Source organism: Mustela nigripes, chromosome 3, assembly GCF_022355385.1.
Source record: "Mustela nigripes isolate SB6536 chromosome 3, MUSNIG.SB6536, whole genome shotgun sequence".
NCBI lineage: Eukaryota > Metazoa > Chordata > Mammalia > Carnivora > Mustelidae > Mustela > Mustela nigripes.
The window spans coordinates 84,954,803-84,971,223 of record NC_081559.1 but is presented as its reverse complement, the minus strand read 5'-3'; the positions used below and the strand labels follow the sequence as shown (position 1 = coordinate 84,971,223).

The window sequence follows — 16,421 nt, the reverse complement described above, 5'->3', positions numbered from 1 at the left end:
ACAATGTCCACAATAGCCAAACTATGGAAAGAACCTAGATGTCCATCAACAGATGAATGGATCAAGAAGATGTGGTATATATACACAATGGAATACTATGCAGCCATCGAAGGCAGAAGCTTTAACCCGCTAAGCCACCCAGGCGCCCCCCGTTTTCAAATGTCTTATAGTGTAATGAAATCTACTCATACACAATGGCAATTAATGCTACAGAGTTATGAATGTTAGGATGTGGAGAGTCAAGATGTTTTAAAAACTCATAAATAGAGACATAACCCAGTCTTGTAGGAAGAGTAAGGCTTCCTAGGGAAAATGAAGTGACCTAAGGGATGAGTGGAACTGGCCTGGTTGGCATTCTGGTGCAACTGGGAACATATTCTAAATAGGAGATTTAAAAGAGACCACAGTTAATTTGCTGGTTCATTTACATAAATAATTTTGAGATTATTATGGAGTCTTTGAAAGGTTTTGATCAAGATATACAAATAAGCTTGAATTTTCTCAAGATCATTCTGATAGCAATTTGGACAAAAACAGTGACAGCAGTGTTGTGTTGATTCTGGAGAGAAGGGAGAGGGACGCCTATATAGATAGGACATCAGCAGAAATGATAACGGTGAGAAAATTCTAGAGATATTGAGAAAGTTCCCCCACCAGGATTTTATAATTCTTGCAGCGATGGGGATGGAATGAAGAGGAACATTTAGTTTGAGTCTCAGGTTCTTGGTGTAAGCAACTGAATATTTTCATTCAAACAGGGAGCCCAGTAGGAGGACTATACAAGTGCAGATGTCAGGGAAACATAAAGAATTCACTCTTTTTGAGACATCCAGGTGGAGATATTGAATATTACATGGCATCTATGAGATCCACCAGACTATTGACATCCAGTAGATTAAAGTTTTGTGGGATTATGGAGTTTACAGGATTATGGAATCCACTAGACTAATGATCATGAAATGGAAAAACTCATACTTTGTTTCTTATTGTTATCCTATGGCCTATCATATTTGCTGCATAGTCGAAGTTCACTCAATATTTATAGAATAAACAGAAGTACAAGTGGAATGAATAAAGAAGTATGAGAATCAGAGGAGAGATTTGGAATGGCTGAATGGATTTTGAAGTCATTAGCATGTGGGTGACAGTTGAAGTCTAGGAAGTAGTTGAAATACTCCAGATAGAGAGTTTAAGATGAAATGATAAGGGACATTAACAAATATCTGGAAGACTTGCAACATATGAAGAATAGACAGAGGGAAATGAATCTCCAGAAGCTATAAAAGAGAGCAGCCAAAGAATGGAAATTAGAGCAAGCTACATTCTTTTTATAAGTAGTAGAAGACTGACTATCTATCTTAAGGAAAATTTAAATTTATCAAAATATATCCAGAGAGAGAACAGAAATGAAGAAAACATGGGGAACCACATTTGGAAAATGGGCATTAACAAATAAATCTGGAAACCTGGATAGCATAAACTAGAATAAACTTAAATTAGTGGTGGTGTCGGAGGAGATCTTCTGTCATGGCCATTAAATGAATAAGACTTTTAATCATCCCTACACCCTGACTTGACCAAGCTTTAAAATCCCAGAAGAAAGTGTCTGATTGGCTGAGCCTTGCTGATAGCCCTTCTCCCTAAGCTGGGAAAAAAAAAAAAAAAAAAGTTGTACGCCTCCAGCTTCCATAATGGGAAGCAACAATGCCCTCTCTTTCAGACTCCACACAGATGGAATATTCTCCAAAAGGCAAATAGAGATGCCAATAAGAATGGGGGGTGGGGTTGGGTACTAGGTAGAATGAAAAATGACAGGGATTATTATAAGACAGGGTAAGAAAACACTGGTAATCTTATAAGTAGAGATAAATTTGGATAAAAGAGAAAAGCAAAGGCATCTTCATTGACAGCAGCAGCAAGCAGGTCATTGTGACTTTGGCAAGAGCAGTGTGAGCAGTGCAGTGGTGCTAGAAATCAGACTGGAATAGACGCAGGTGTGAGAGCTGAGTGACAGAGTGAAAATAGCTAGCATAGATGACCATTTGAGAACTTAGATTAATACAGGGGGAAATTTGCTTTTATCATTTGGAAACATTGAGAATGACAGAGGAAACAGTTTTGCCCTTAAGCAGAGATTTTCAAATTCTGATGACCAGGGAAAGAGTTCTAAATCTTGCATGACCCTAGATGGGTAAATTTCCACATCTGGGCAATTGCCCATGCATTGGAATCTCGCTCTTTTTGCAGGGCGCCAGGGAGTTGCACAACTCTGTAAGTGGCTTTTCTTCTGCCTCTGAAAGTCTCAGCCACATGATTATCACTTTAATGTTTCAATGTATGTTGCTGTTACGCTTAATATTGTTGTCTTTGTATTTTTCTCTAACCAGAATTTCAAGCATATTGGGCAAGGAGCTCTTTAATACTCAAAGTACCTGCCACAATATTACCATGAAATAGTGCCCATGCTTAGGGAGTATTGACTGATTAGTTGATTGATTTTTAAGAACTTTGACTAAAATGACATCTAACTATAAATCTTCATAAGAAAAAAATATTTTAAATTGTTTTCCACCTTGAAGTTCCATTGGATATCTCTCCTACCTTCTTTTTACCATCTTCCCTATGAATAGCTGTTATGAAAATACAGGAAAAACAAAACAAAACAAAACAAAACATTGTTGCATTTTAAGATAGAATAAACCTTTAGATTAGACACTTCCAAAACAAACTGAAACAAATGAAGAGTGAGTTTTACTGCTTTATATCTAAAAATGGCACTGCCTAATTTAAACTATTTTTAAAAACTGTATACTCATGCTGCTTGCATACCAAAATGAAAATTGGTGAGTTATAAACCTTTGAAAAACAGGGTTTATAATGGAAACAGTAATTGACCCTTAAGTACAACATCAAAAATACAATACTATATAATACAAAGCCCAGGGCTTGGGATCTCATCTGTGCTCTAACCTCAGACTGGCACACTAACCCAACACCACAAAGCCAACTAATACTTATATTCCAAGATGTTTTCTTTTTACAGGGCAGGGAAGTGGATATGTGATCCAATGGCCACATGCATCTAAGCTTCACAGAACCAGTACTCCAAATATCTTTAATGAACTCACAACTCCAGAGATACAACACACCACGAAAACATTAGACTTGCTTGGAGAAATCATTTAATTAAAAATAAACAAACAAACAAAATTCACAAAACTACTACTACCCTTGAACTTGTGTTGCATCATGGACTTTGGGTATGTAATGTTACACCACAGGATAAAGGGAGGTTAGAGTGACCAACTGTCAGGAAAGTTCATGAAAATACCGAAAATACTCTTGAAATATTTAGCTGTCTTCAGCTTTGCTCTAGTTCACGGTTGATCCAGTTTCCCATTTTCTAAGCCACAACTATCCTTTTTTGTCATGAGAAAATGCAATCTAAATGAAAGAGGAAAATAAAAGTATTCAATTTGACTAAGATATGAAGGGTAAATGCAGATTCTGAGTTATATAGGCTAAGAGGTGTGTATCTGTGTATATACACACACACACATGCTCACATGTGCCCTAACAATATTAACTTATACTGCTTGCTTCTTGTGGTTTTTTTCTTTTGTTTATGGAAGGGAGGGAAAGGGTTAAGGGAGTTTGTTGCTAAAGAAGGAAAGTTCAGAGATTCCTTTCATTTTAAAGTTGAAATGTGAGAGCATTGCCAGCTTATTCCTTTAAGAAGCTTCCAAAGAATTTGTCAGCTAAGAATAGTCAAGATTTTGCCTGTTAAAAATGTCATCTATTCACACAAGTTTTCAATGACGTATGTTTATCAAGGGACAATTAGCAGGACTCTCTGGTGTTTTCTTGCTGGTTCTTGCATTTCTCTTGCTACCTTAACAACTAGTGAACTTGGTAAAATGAAAATGAGTGAAAAATTATTGACTCTGTGTATACTATATCTTCATCTACACTCTGTGACCAAGACACTAAGTGAGCTTTGGAGAAAGAACCAAAGGAAGAAGAACCAAAGGAAGAACATTAGAATTGAGACAGAGGGGTATTTTTCTTACAATCTTCTTTTTAGAAGATTGTAGAAGTGACAGTGTCGGTTCTGGCACTCAGCAATTGTTCTAATTGCAGTTAAAATGTTCTCTTTATATAGTGATATGAAAAACTCTTGTGCATAAAAATAAATAAAATCACTCTGAGGTTACAATAGGGTATCTGAGATCTATCTCAGATAACTTCACGGTGTATACTAGCAATTATGCTTACTCAATGTCATACCAAAGAACACAGACCTCTTCCACACACATATTTGAATACAGATACACACTTCCTTCCTTATTTTCTTTCTTTTTTGTTCCTTCTTTCTTTCCTCATATTATTTCAAATACTGAGTTTGTTCTGCCCTAGTTTATACTCCCTGTGAATTCTGTAATTATATTCATGGCTCATTATATATGTGTATATATACACATATATATTCATGAGCCATGAATATAATATATATATAATATATATATATATTATATATATATAATATACATGTATAATGTATATATAATAATGTGGTAGGTTAAAAGTTTTGAACTATTAACTGATGCTTTCCCTTTTCCTTATACCCCTTGGCCCTTTCCAGAAAAGTTAGGGAAGAGATAGCACATCAAAATGCAAAGGAAAAATTAGTAAAGTTTTAGCCTTGGAGTTTCAAAAGACAACTCCTTGTGAGAAGCATAGACAACTCAGGGCATGAGGAAAATATTTGAGAAACTACCTAATAAATAAAGAGCCAAGATGTTCTCTTGGTAATTAGATAAAACTGTGTTGGGCTGGGGACATGAAGAGAGTTGGAAAATAAACATTAAGAGATTAGGATAGAAGGGTACCCAAGGGGAGGGGTGAAGACTCATGTGCCGGTCACTTTGGCCGACTCTACGTGGGTGGGGAGAAGGATGTGTAAGGGAGGGAATGTGGGACAAAAACCCAAGAAGCTTACACAGATCAAAGGCTTCAGAGAAGAGCCCTGAGGATCAGGGTCATGTCAAGTAGAAAAACCTTTGAGATATCCTGTGTCTCACCTTTATCCCATAGGTTCATACAGGTTTCTTGAGTCTTGCCTGCTAAGCCCATTTAAAATTGGTGACTTTCTCTTTCTAACTTTCCAGCCTTTTCTCAGACCCCTGAGAGAAATCCTGCTGGTCCCGTGGCCCACTGGGGTCATGGGAATCTCTGAGAGGCATTTTGCTATAGCTTTAACATATGAGATTTATTCTATTGTCATGAGATGCAAAAAAACTCTCCCGAGCTGACCTGGATCCACCTGCTTTGCCTCATCTCTCAGCCTGTGGTCTGAGGACATCTCAGATTCCACTGGAGGGGGAAGTGGTCTCCTCACACTCAATTCCCAGCCCACTCTAGGATTTCTCTTCTCACTGGAAACTGACCATGTAGAGAAGGAAACAGGGAGCTGGAGATCATTGTTAGGGACTCATTCATATCTTTGCTTTCAAAGTATACTCTCTTTGATTCTAGGGAATTTTGTCTTTCAACCTGAAGTATGATAGCTTGGTTCTAACTCATTAATTAATGCATTTTCTATTATTTAGGGTTTATTTACCTGCTTCCTCCTGAAGAACAATGTAAGAAAATAGTGTTTGGTTTCATGATTTTTTTTCTTTAAGTGTTGGATACCTTTCCAGAAGTAAAACCCTAGAAAGTTTTAATTGATTAAGTTAGACAAACCCTAGGGCCCCATGAAAATATATCAAAAATATGAGTTAACATTTCAAGATATCCCCCCCAACTCTCTGTGCAGTTTCATTTAATGCTGTCTCTCCTGCTGAAATATAAGCTTGATGAAGGCACAGATATCTTTTTGCTTATTGATCTATCCCTAGCACCTTGTACATTGTCTGAAATATACTCAATAAATATTGTTAAATAAATGGAGAAATAAAGCAATAAATGAAATGCCTAAAATATTGTTACTATTTTGTGGCATGCCCTGCCATTTCCTCAAGAAGAAATGTAGGTGATTTATTTTACCCATTACTAACTCTGAAAACTACTGGTTGCAACCAAGACCTTTCTTTCCTCCCTGGTTTTGCGCACTTAATACATTCTTAATACAAAAATAAGTGAGATCCAGACAGTCTGATTAACAGAGACAAATATTTCCATTCTGGTCAGTTATTCCATAGAGACAGACTGGTAGCTTGCGAGAGAGACTGCACATGTGTGTGAGTGTGCATGTGTGTGCGTATAAGTGTGACTGCTGATTTGTGTCCAATCTATATGATTAGAATCAAAGTGATATAGATAGCAGCAAAAGAGGAAAGGTGCATTTCCCATAAACAGCATAAATGATGGTTGCTTACTCTCCTTTATTGTGGATATAATTTGGATATTTTTCTCAAAGTAAATGTCAATTTAGTCAACCAGGCATAACTTTATCAAATAATGTAAAATGCAACTTTGATAAAACATTAAACATTTATGGAACACAATTAGATAAAACTGTAGCTAGTCAACATGTATTAATTACTAAGCCATGTTAGTAATTTCCTTTTTGATAGTTTCTTTTTGATAGTTCCTTGAAACAGTTCAAAGCTCATGTCTAGAAAAAAATCAGGTGGAATGTTGAGCACTCAGCAAAAACATTTAATTTATAGCAGAAGTCAGTCAACATGATTTGATATTTCTAAAATAATTGCCTAATAGCTTTACTTCAGTTTAAGTAGACACAAAGTAATAGCTTTCCTAGATGTTTCCATTGATGTTTATATATTAAGGATAATTCCAGAGGCTGCTTCTCAGTGTTGGGAAAATAGCACTTTGTTTTAAATTCCTGCATATCTTTCTCACATTGGTCATTCAAAAGGGAAAAGTATACTAATTATTCACTCATATTTGGAATTCTTTAAATCGTAGAAGCAATCAGTTTATTAAAAGAAATGAAAACAGATGAATGCCACATCAGTCTTGGGCAATAGATCAAATTTTAAAAGTTTGAGTCTGTTGTGGCAGTGACATTTCTAAAGCAGTCACCATGAAGTAAAACTCAAAATGCAGGTTTTAGCAAAGACCACAAAATACATATTTATATTGTAGTTTCCTAACTGTTCCCTATTGTTACGGGCATTTGTCCTGCCTTTCAAATCTCTCAAGAGAAAAGCCAAGAAGAAAGCCGTGGCTTTTGAGGTGTAGGTGGATTTTTTTTTTTTTTTTCTTTAAATAAGGCATGTTCCTCTCCTTCCTGTATTTCTTTATTTTGTTTTCGTGCCTGTAAGAGTATTATCATTTCAGGAACACAACTGCAACCCTTACCATGAGCTGAAACTTAAGTATCACTTTGTAGGCTGGTCCTGTAATAAAAAATAAAATTCTCAATAAATTGGGTGTGCTCATATTCTTTCTCTTCCACAGGAAAGCTTCCTTAATCTTTGGAGTGGAGCCTTGTCAAATGTTATCAAGATTGGGCAAATCACATGCTGCTAATGTGTTGAAGTCTCTACTAATTTGCTCATTTCCACCTTTTTCTTTTTAAAATTTTCCCTTCTGTCGTCTTCACCTCCCTCTCCTCACATTGCTACCCAAGTTCTGTAAGTACAACAACCAGAACTTTAGTCTTCAGTACCCATGGCTCTAGGAATCTGTGATTATTCTAGTGAACATGTAAGTGGAATTTAAATAAGTCAGTCGACCCTCTGAACATGTGTCACTGACGTTTTCTTGCTAATAAGAGATGGGGAGAAGATTGAAACCAGAAGCTATAAGATACATTTGACCTTTTCCCAAAGATATAAAATTCAGATATTCATATTGATAATTATGACAGGATCACTAAGATCCATGCAGTATGTCTTCTATGTGGTGAAGTAGAGAACATTTGTTTTGGCTAGAACATAACCAAATCCCATTAAATAAAGTTGACTATATTCTTAGCCATGATATATGGTGCTAAGAAATGCCTGCATTTATGATAGAATTATTTTAATTTAACTTTAAAAAATTTGATTAAGAATGTGATCAGAAAGACCTATATTTGATTTATGTCAGGAAATATTCATTTTCTTTTTGGGCTGAACTGAATGTATATATGTCTTTGACTCATATGCACTGTCTACATTTACTGGGAAGAAAATCTAGTTCACTTAGGCTCATTTAATGTTGAGGAGAACAAAATGATATCAAATTCAGGTTTGAATTCAGCCTGGACACTGTTCATTAATTCACCTAAGTATTTAAGGACCTATTCTGTACCTAACACTCTTCTGGGATTTGAAGGCCCGAAGGAAAGGAGAGAGCCTCTGTGCGTGTGTGTGTGTGTGTGTGTGTGTGTGTGTGTGTGTGGTGTGTATTGTATGTGCACATGCATGCATATATGCAAGTAAAAGAGACTTCCTGCCTTTAGAGCCCGTGTTTAGAAGCCTCACAGCATCATTCAAAGGCTTACAGGGATCTATATGAATATATGAAACAGTGTTGGCATAAGGACTTTAAAGAGGACTACTGAGAATATTGCCTAGTGAGGGTCAGGGATTACCCCTCAGAGGAAGTCAGAACTGAACTGAGATTTGAAACGAACAGTAGGAGTTCTTGTCTGAAAGAGGATAAGAGACAGGAAGAAGGAGCAACAACCAAGGCCTGGAGATAAGGAAATGTAAGTCGTGAGAAGCAGGCAGGGGCCAGGCTATGGATCTTAAGCTTCACACTAAGTGCAATGGGCAGTCACTGACATTTTTAATCAGAAGGACCAGGGAATAAATATAGCATTTTGCATTTGCATTTTGGAAAGAATATTCTGGCTGTGGTATGGGAAACCACACTGACTGTAGGAGATTGCTACAGGAGTCTAAGAAAGAGGGGATGAGAGTTTGTGTTGGAATGACAGAGCGAAAAAGAAGAGAGAAGAAATGAGTTAATGCATATTTATTTATGACGGGATAATAAACTAATATTATTAATTATAAATAACAACATTTATATTTATTACTTATAAACAATATCTCTATTATTAATATAAATATTAATATATATTATTCAAGGGAGTTTTATTTGGATACAAAGGAGTTTGGGAGAGGACTTTTTTTTTAAGACAGGGACAGAGTGCATGTGAGTAATCAGGGGAGATGAGCAGAGGGAAAGAGAAAATCTCAAGGAGGCTCTTCATGGGGCTCAACCTCAGAACCCTGGGGTCATGACCTGAGCCAAAATCAAGAGTCAGATGCTTACCTGACTGAACCACCCAGGCGCCCCTGGGAGAGGACATCTTATAAGAAGCTGCTGAGTCACTGATTGTACAATTGGTATTCTGTGATGCTCTTCAATGGAGAAAGAGATTGGTGCTGAGAAAGAGGGCCAGGATTGAAAAGAAACCATATGCTTGGTTTTGCCTATGGCCTTTGAAATATCCAGGTGAAAATACCCAGAGAGCAGTGGGAGACATGATCTGGAGCTCAGAGGAGAGAGCTAGACTGCAGATAAACATGTGTGCAGCTGTTGTGCGCAGTTGGCATGGAAGCCTATAGAGATTGGATAGGTTGTCTAAGGGGAGGATGGAGGGCAGAGAAGAGGGGCCACAACCTGCCCAGGAAACTGGGATATTGAAATTATAAGGAAGAGGTAAAGGCTAAAAAATCAAACCAATGATCAGGAAGGTGGGAAGAAAAGAAAAAAAAAAAAAGCATGATATGAAAACAGAGGTAAGAGACTGCTCCAAATGGGGGAAAATAAAAATACAAGGTAATAAATACCTCTGTAGTATCTTGAGGCAAAAGTGAATTCATATTTCTTTACTGGCTCTGTCAATAATACTAATAGATGCTAAAAAATTTCTAATGACACCATTATAACTTGAGAGAGACAAACAGAAATAGGTATGCAGTGTGTGGAAGAATGCATTCAATATTTTTGGTGAACAAATGAATGCATATTGAACATGAAAGCTCTAATTTAGGGGGAAAAAAAAAGACTTCCATCTTGTCCTGTTCTGAGTCATGTGGTATTAAAACATCTAGGAGCTTCTTTTTCGTAATATAGAAGAGCTGATGCCATGACAGGAAGACTTCTAAGATCTTTTCATCTAAAGTTCTGTGAATCTTTTTACCTAACTCTGCTGAAAACATTGAGGTACATCTCCCGGGGGGGTGGGGGGAGGGGAAGTGGCCTTCTCTAAGTCCTATTGCCATCCAAGTTGATTTTACACTGTGTCAATAATATTTGAAGAAGGGAAACATCTTCCAGAAATTGTACCCTATCTCCCATCCTCTAGCAGCGTACCTGCTTGCCATTGCTGTGATATCCAGCCAGGTGCACCTGGTTATATCTAGTGTCAGCTGAATCCTGTATCTTGTTTTCTGTCCTAGGACTTCTTTACAACCTCAGAGTTTTTGGCTGGGCTTGTGAACATCTAGAATGGTAGGCAAGTCATATCCTTGCAGGACCTTTGCCTAATAGGGAGTGGGAACCATAAAGAAATACCCTCCTCTACACTGGTCTCAGGTAAGCAATCCCATGGTGAACTCATTCTACATGATTTCTCTCAGGGTTTCCCAAAACACTGAGCCCCAATATCCACCATGGTATCAGTTCAATGCTTCTTTTCTCCCCCCACTTCTGTTTTGCTTTCTCCAGTCCCCACCCTTAGTTGTTCTTTGAGAGAAATTTACCAAAATAAAGGATCTTCCCTCAAACCCTTCTCAGGAGGCTGCTTTTTGGAAGTACCCAAATTAAGGAAAATTCTGTTGGATCAATATAGGTACTTCACCTGATTAAGAGATTTCTGAAATTTTATGAGTAATTCCAATTATTCTAAACAATATTTGTCTCATTGGTTTACATTTCAATTTCAGGAATGTTATTTCATTATTTTGCTACAAAACTTTAGTTGGCATAGTCTTTTAACTCTTTAGCATCTCACCTGGGATATCTTCCAGCTTTTATACCAAACAAAGAATCATCTGTAAGTAAATATTCAAATGTAATAGCCATATAGTTATTTAAGGAACTCTTTATTAAGAAATAATTTCTTTGCTGGTCAAAGCACAATTACTTGCTAGCATGCATATTTTCATAAAATTTATCTTGGATTATTGTTTTGTTATGTCAAGTTTATATAGATCTTAATCCTTATCTCTACTGCCCTTCATTAGGAGTTGAAAATTGTGTTCCCATTTTTATAGTAATGGTAATGCTTTTTCCTGATCCACAAATTTGTTTAAGTAAAACGTATATACACATAGATATTTCTCTTTTTATTGGGGAAAAAAAAGAAAAGATTTTTCTTCTGCTGTTTTTACAACTCATTAATCACAATACAATATATGCTATTAATTATGCTTAAATGCAGTTTGCTTATATAATTTGTGAACATCCAATAACTCAAGACTTTCAAAGTATTTGTCTTCCATGTAGACATTTTGATTACGGAAACATTCCTAAAGCTAGAAGAAGGAATAATAACATAGGATTAAAACTATGAATCACCTTTTGATTAAACACTCTGCAGTCTTTGTTGCTAAATGTTCACTCAGAGGATAACTCTAAGTCTCACTTGAACTTGTAGACTTTAATTCCGTATTGATCACCATAACCTAGTAAAAGCAATACATATTCACTCACATCACAGTTTGACTTTAAACAGGATATTGATGCTTTATTATAGCAACAGTGGTCTCTAAGTGTGCAGCTACAGTAGCTAAGACTGAGGGGACAAAATAGGCAACATAAAGTGGACAGTGGTACTTGGTGACAATCTTTGTTCAATGTTAAATTTGCTATATCTCTTGATCCGTGTGTTCACTCAGCTACATGTCTATGGTAGTAACTTAGACTTCAGCTCATAAAGTTTTTATAGTGGCAATAATAGAAATAATAGATGTGTAAATATAAAGATGTATATATTTTAAAGTCTTTCACATGCATTATCTCATTTGATTTGAAAAGTTATCTTTTAGTACAGGTGAAGGAGGTATTAATATTTCCATTCAGGTTCAGAGAAATGATGTCATGTATGACCGAATTAAAGCAACTGTTAAATGCAAGGTCAGGAACTAGGTGTTCTGGTTCCTGGCCCAGTGATCTTCTTGGTGGATACCTATGTCCTGCTTTGTACTCTAACTAGGCCATTGTCTTCTCAATTTGTGTCTTGTCCTTTTTCCCACTCTTACATTCTTCCCTCCTCTACCTTCTTGAATAAATGGTAAGATGTATACTGGGAGCTACTTTGGACCAGCTATGTTCTTTGCCTTCTTATTCAACCTGAACTTTGCATATAATCATTCTGTGATGGTTCATTTTATTTGTCTACTTGGCAAGACTACGGTACCTAGTCATTTAATTAAAACCAAATCTAGATATTGCTAGACTGTGGTTAACTTCCATGAGCAGTTGACTTTGAGTAAAGCACATTACCCTTGATAATGTGGATGGGCCTCATGATAAGTTGGTCTTAAAAGCAGAAACTGAGATTTCCTGAGGAAGAAAAAGAAATTCTGTCTCAGTATTGCTGCATCAATCCCTGTCTGGGTTTCTGGCCTTCTGGCCTACCCTGTGGCTTTCAAACTTCCCAGCCCTTTAAATCATGTGAGCCAATTTCTTAAAATAAATTTCTTGATATAGGGTAAAATATATTTCTGTATATTCTACCTAGAAATATCTGTATACCCTATATTAGAAATATATTTATATTTTTATATAAAAAGAAATATAAATATTTTATATAGATATAGGTACACAAATGGAAATATGGGAATGATTCTCTGGAGAATCCTAGCTAATACATTTGTCTCATATTTGTTCTAGAATATTAATATCATAAAATTGTGCTCTATCGATTTTTTTCTGTTCCTTAAAGGACTTCTATATATTTGGTCTCATCTCTGTTTTCCCTCCTCCTCGCCAAAATTTAATTTTTCACTCATGCTCCTAGATTCCATAATTCTCTTCATTATAGGACTTATTTCATCAATCTCTTCTCTCTTGCAATACTAGTCTTTCCATTTCTCAGTTAGTGAACTTAATCCTAACGTATAGGACAAATATTTGTCATTAGCTAGCTCATTTCAATTTTCTTATTGGTAAAATAAAGGGCGCTTTAAATCATTACTCCAAATATCTTACTGTTAGCCAGATGAACACGCACACATATATATAAACACTAAGTTCTAAAGAATATATCCTATTTTATTTTTGATTTCAATCCTGTATTCCAACCTATTTATATTTTTGCAACAGAAGGCTAAAAAGCAAGATATCAACTATGAACTCAATCACAAATACTAGCTTTCATCATGAGGTATTGAATACTTTGATCCTTATGGCTTTGCATACAAGTTAATTCTTAGGTAGCTAGGAATTTTTGGTTGCCTACTGAGATCCAGGTGGATGTTCTACATGCAACGTAAATTAAACCTTTGCAAAATTTAAGTACCAGTTTTTCTCATCAAACTTTCTTTCTCTTTTCTTGTATTACCTATATGGCTATTGGCAATATCATTCCATTTTCTCAATGACTCTTGAATGTACATTTTCCTTTATGTGTCCAGTTTAACCCCAATCCTGACAATTACTTTTCATTACTAAATGCACTATATTCTCTTCAGCCTTATGCTTTTTTTTTTCAAATCCAATCCTTTCATTTAATAAGTATCTGTTGAATCTGTAAGCTGTGTCATACATGGTTGTACGTACTCAGGATACTTCAGGGTATAAAGCAAAATAGTGGACCTTACTACATTCCAGAAGGCTGAGACAGATAATTACCTATTAATATAATTAATAAGTAAATTATGTTAGAAGATGATTTTTCCCTCCAGAGAAAGAAAGAAAGAAAGAAAGGAAAGAAATAGAACACAGCAAACCCCTCTGAGAATTGCGTAGCTAAATATGTATTTAATAAACATTCATTATATTAGTGGTTTACTGAATGAATAGTCCTTTAAATTTCAGTTTGTCTGGTGTTCAATGTCCTGGAAGACAGGAGTTATACATAATTAGGAGTTAGTTCATCTGTTTGTTTGCTTTGGTTGTGTTAAAGATTTGTTGTGTTTTGTTGTCTGTTTTCTTCTGTCTTTGGGTGAGGTGAGGGCTCAGAAGATGCTGACAGTTTAACATAACAAGTGAGTCATTAAAAAAAAAAAAGATAATGTGTTTCTCTAATTCTCCCTCCCTCCTTTTCTTCCCCTTTCCTTCCTTTCATTTAATTTAGCAAGAAACTAGTTCCTATTATGATGCAGGAACTATGCTTGATACTGGAGTTGCTCTTTTGTATAAAGAGCCATTGAATTTGAGGGTATCTCATACAGACAGAGGTCAGGGAAGGCACCCTGGTGGGTGAGAGCCAGGGTTCTAGAGCTATGCTTTAGCTGGGTTACTATCTCTAAGCCTCTGTCTACTCTTGTGAGGAATAGAGGAAAGAAAAGCACCAAAGAGGAGGCTGCGTTAGGATTCAGTGAGTTATTACTTGTAAGCTGCATAGAAGAGTACTTGGAATACTATAATTACTTTGTAAGTTTTCACTTGCTTTATTTTTTATTATAAGGACAATATGCTGTAGTAAACTGAAAGAGAGAAGCATGCCTGGAGATTATGGAAGCCTATACTCAGTAAGAACGAAACGTGGAGGGATGATTTTTTTGTGTTCTATAAACTCAGAAGTGAAACGAGGTTCCTGGAGATGGCATGGGGATCAGGTTAGTCAGGAGGCTCTAAGAGACAGGGAGTTTGGGAATAATCCTCTGTAAGGAATGAAAACAAGAACTGTTGAAGGGCAAGAGCTATGCTTGAAATTTCTAGACAAAACACGTTGCAGAATATTGGTAGCACTTTATGGACAATATATTTGGCAAGGAAGCAGACTGTCTGTAAAGTCGTAAATAAAATAGTGGAGTTTTTACTTCAGTGGTTGATCTAGAACATGATCATTAATGGATTATCACAAAATGTCATTGTTAGCACTTTAATTTTTTTTTTTAATATTTTATTTATTTATTTGACAGAGAGAGATCACAAATAGGCGGAGAGGCAGGAAGACAGAGAGGCAGAAGCAGGCTCCCCACTGAGCAGAGAGCCCGATGCCATGGGAGGCTCCATCCCAGGACCCTGACAGATCATGACCTGAGCTGAAGGCAGAGGCTTTAACCCACTCAGCCACCCAGGTGCCCCAGCACTTTAAATTGTTATCATTAACATGAAAGTGCTAGTTCTTTGAGATTTGAAAAATTTGAATTTCATAATTTAATAATTATAGCAATTTTGTGAATTTTAGTAGATTTTTATGTTTATTCTACAAACATATGTTTTCTTACCTGTAAATTGGTTTGGATACTATTAAACCAAGTATATTCTCAATTTAATCTTGTTTCTAGTTAAATTTTCAAGCTGTAGAATTTCATGTGTAATGATTGCTGCTTGGCAGGTTTTCTTTCAGGGGTTATAGTTGAATTCATGCACACTTTTGTATAATGTGCAGTTGTTAACACTAATTTCAATAAATTAGATAAGATATGGCATTGCTTCATTTCATTTGTTAACATAGGACTGTAAATAATTTTTTTCCCTAAAAAATAAAGGGAATAGTGATTTGCTTCTTGACATAGAGTAGTCTTAACACACACACACACACACGCACATGCACACACACACACACACACACATACACACACACAAAAGTCCATGAAAGCATATATTTGTCTTCAAAGAGCAAAAAAAAGATTTAGAAAAGAGGGCAAACTTGCTAGGATTTTAAATCAATATTTGTATGACACCTTTTTATCTACTGCCTGGAAGAAATAAAAACACATTAAACTTTTTAATAAAAGTAAGTTAGAGTAACTGAGAACATTTTCAATCACATAATAAAGATTTGTTTCAGACATAAACAATGACTTTTTGTGAGCTCTGCCCTGACATCTAAAGAATTCAGAATGACATTTGCTATCCAACAGGGTTTTTCCTTCAGAAAACACAGACCACTAAGAATCTCTAAACTACTCCGCCTCTTTGGTTCCTGCGTAAAACACCAGGCAAGCATGAGAAACCGAAAACGGACTGGATGAGGCTTTGTAAAGAAGACAGTGCAATAGGAAGGTTTAATGCAGAATTTTCCTAGACGCTCATAGCTGCCAAATCAGGCCTTCAGATTCTGACACTTTTCTAGTCCGGAACAGGTAGGAGCTGGGTAAGGATAAAGAAAAAAGATGGTAGGAGATCTTCAGGGAACAAATAGACCACATCCCCAACCTCTACTGTTACAGTAGAAAGTAATAGTAGATAATAATTATCAACACTCCATTCATCCAATCATTCATTCATTTGTATATTCATTCATTCACCAAATCTTTGCCTGCCAGGCATTGTTGTTGGCGATAAGATAAAATACTGAATAAAACAAAGTCCCTAACCTCAGTTTAATTCAA

General features: G+C 36.1%; 1 long non-coding RNA gene across 1 annotated transcript in view; it reads left to right on the top strand.

The window, feature by feature from the left end:
* Positions 1 to 15,149, top strand: part of LOC132013042 (uncharacterized) — a 40,279-nt gene extending 25,130 nt beyond the window's left edge. The window contains exons 2-3 of the long non-coding RNA XR_009402857.1: positions 10,371 to 10,506; positions 15,003 to 15,149. This is a non-coding gene — a long non-coding RNA (uncharacterized LOC132013042). The remainder of the gene's footprint in view (positions 1 to 10,370; positions 10,507 to 15,002) is intronic.
* The last annotated feature ends 1,272 nt before the right edge of the window (positions 15,150 to 16,421 follow it).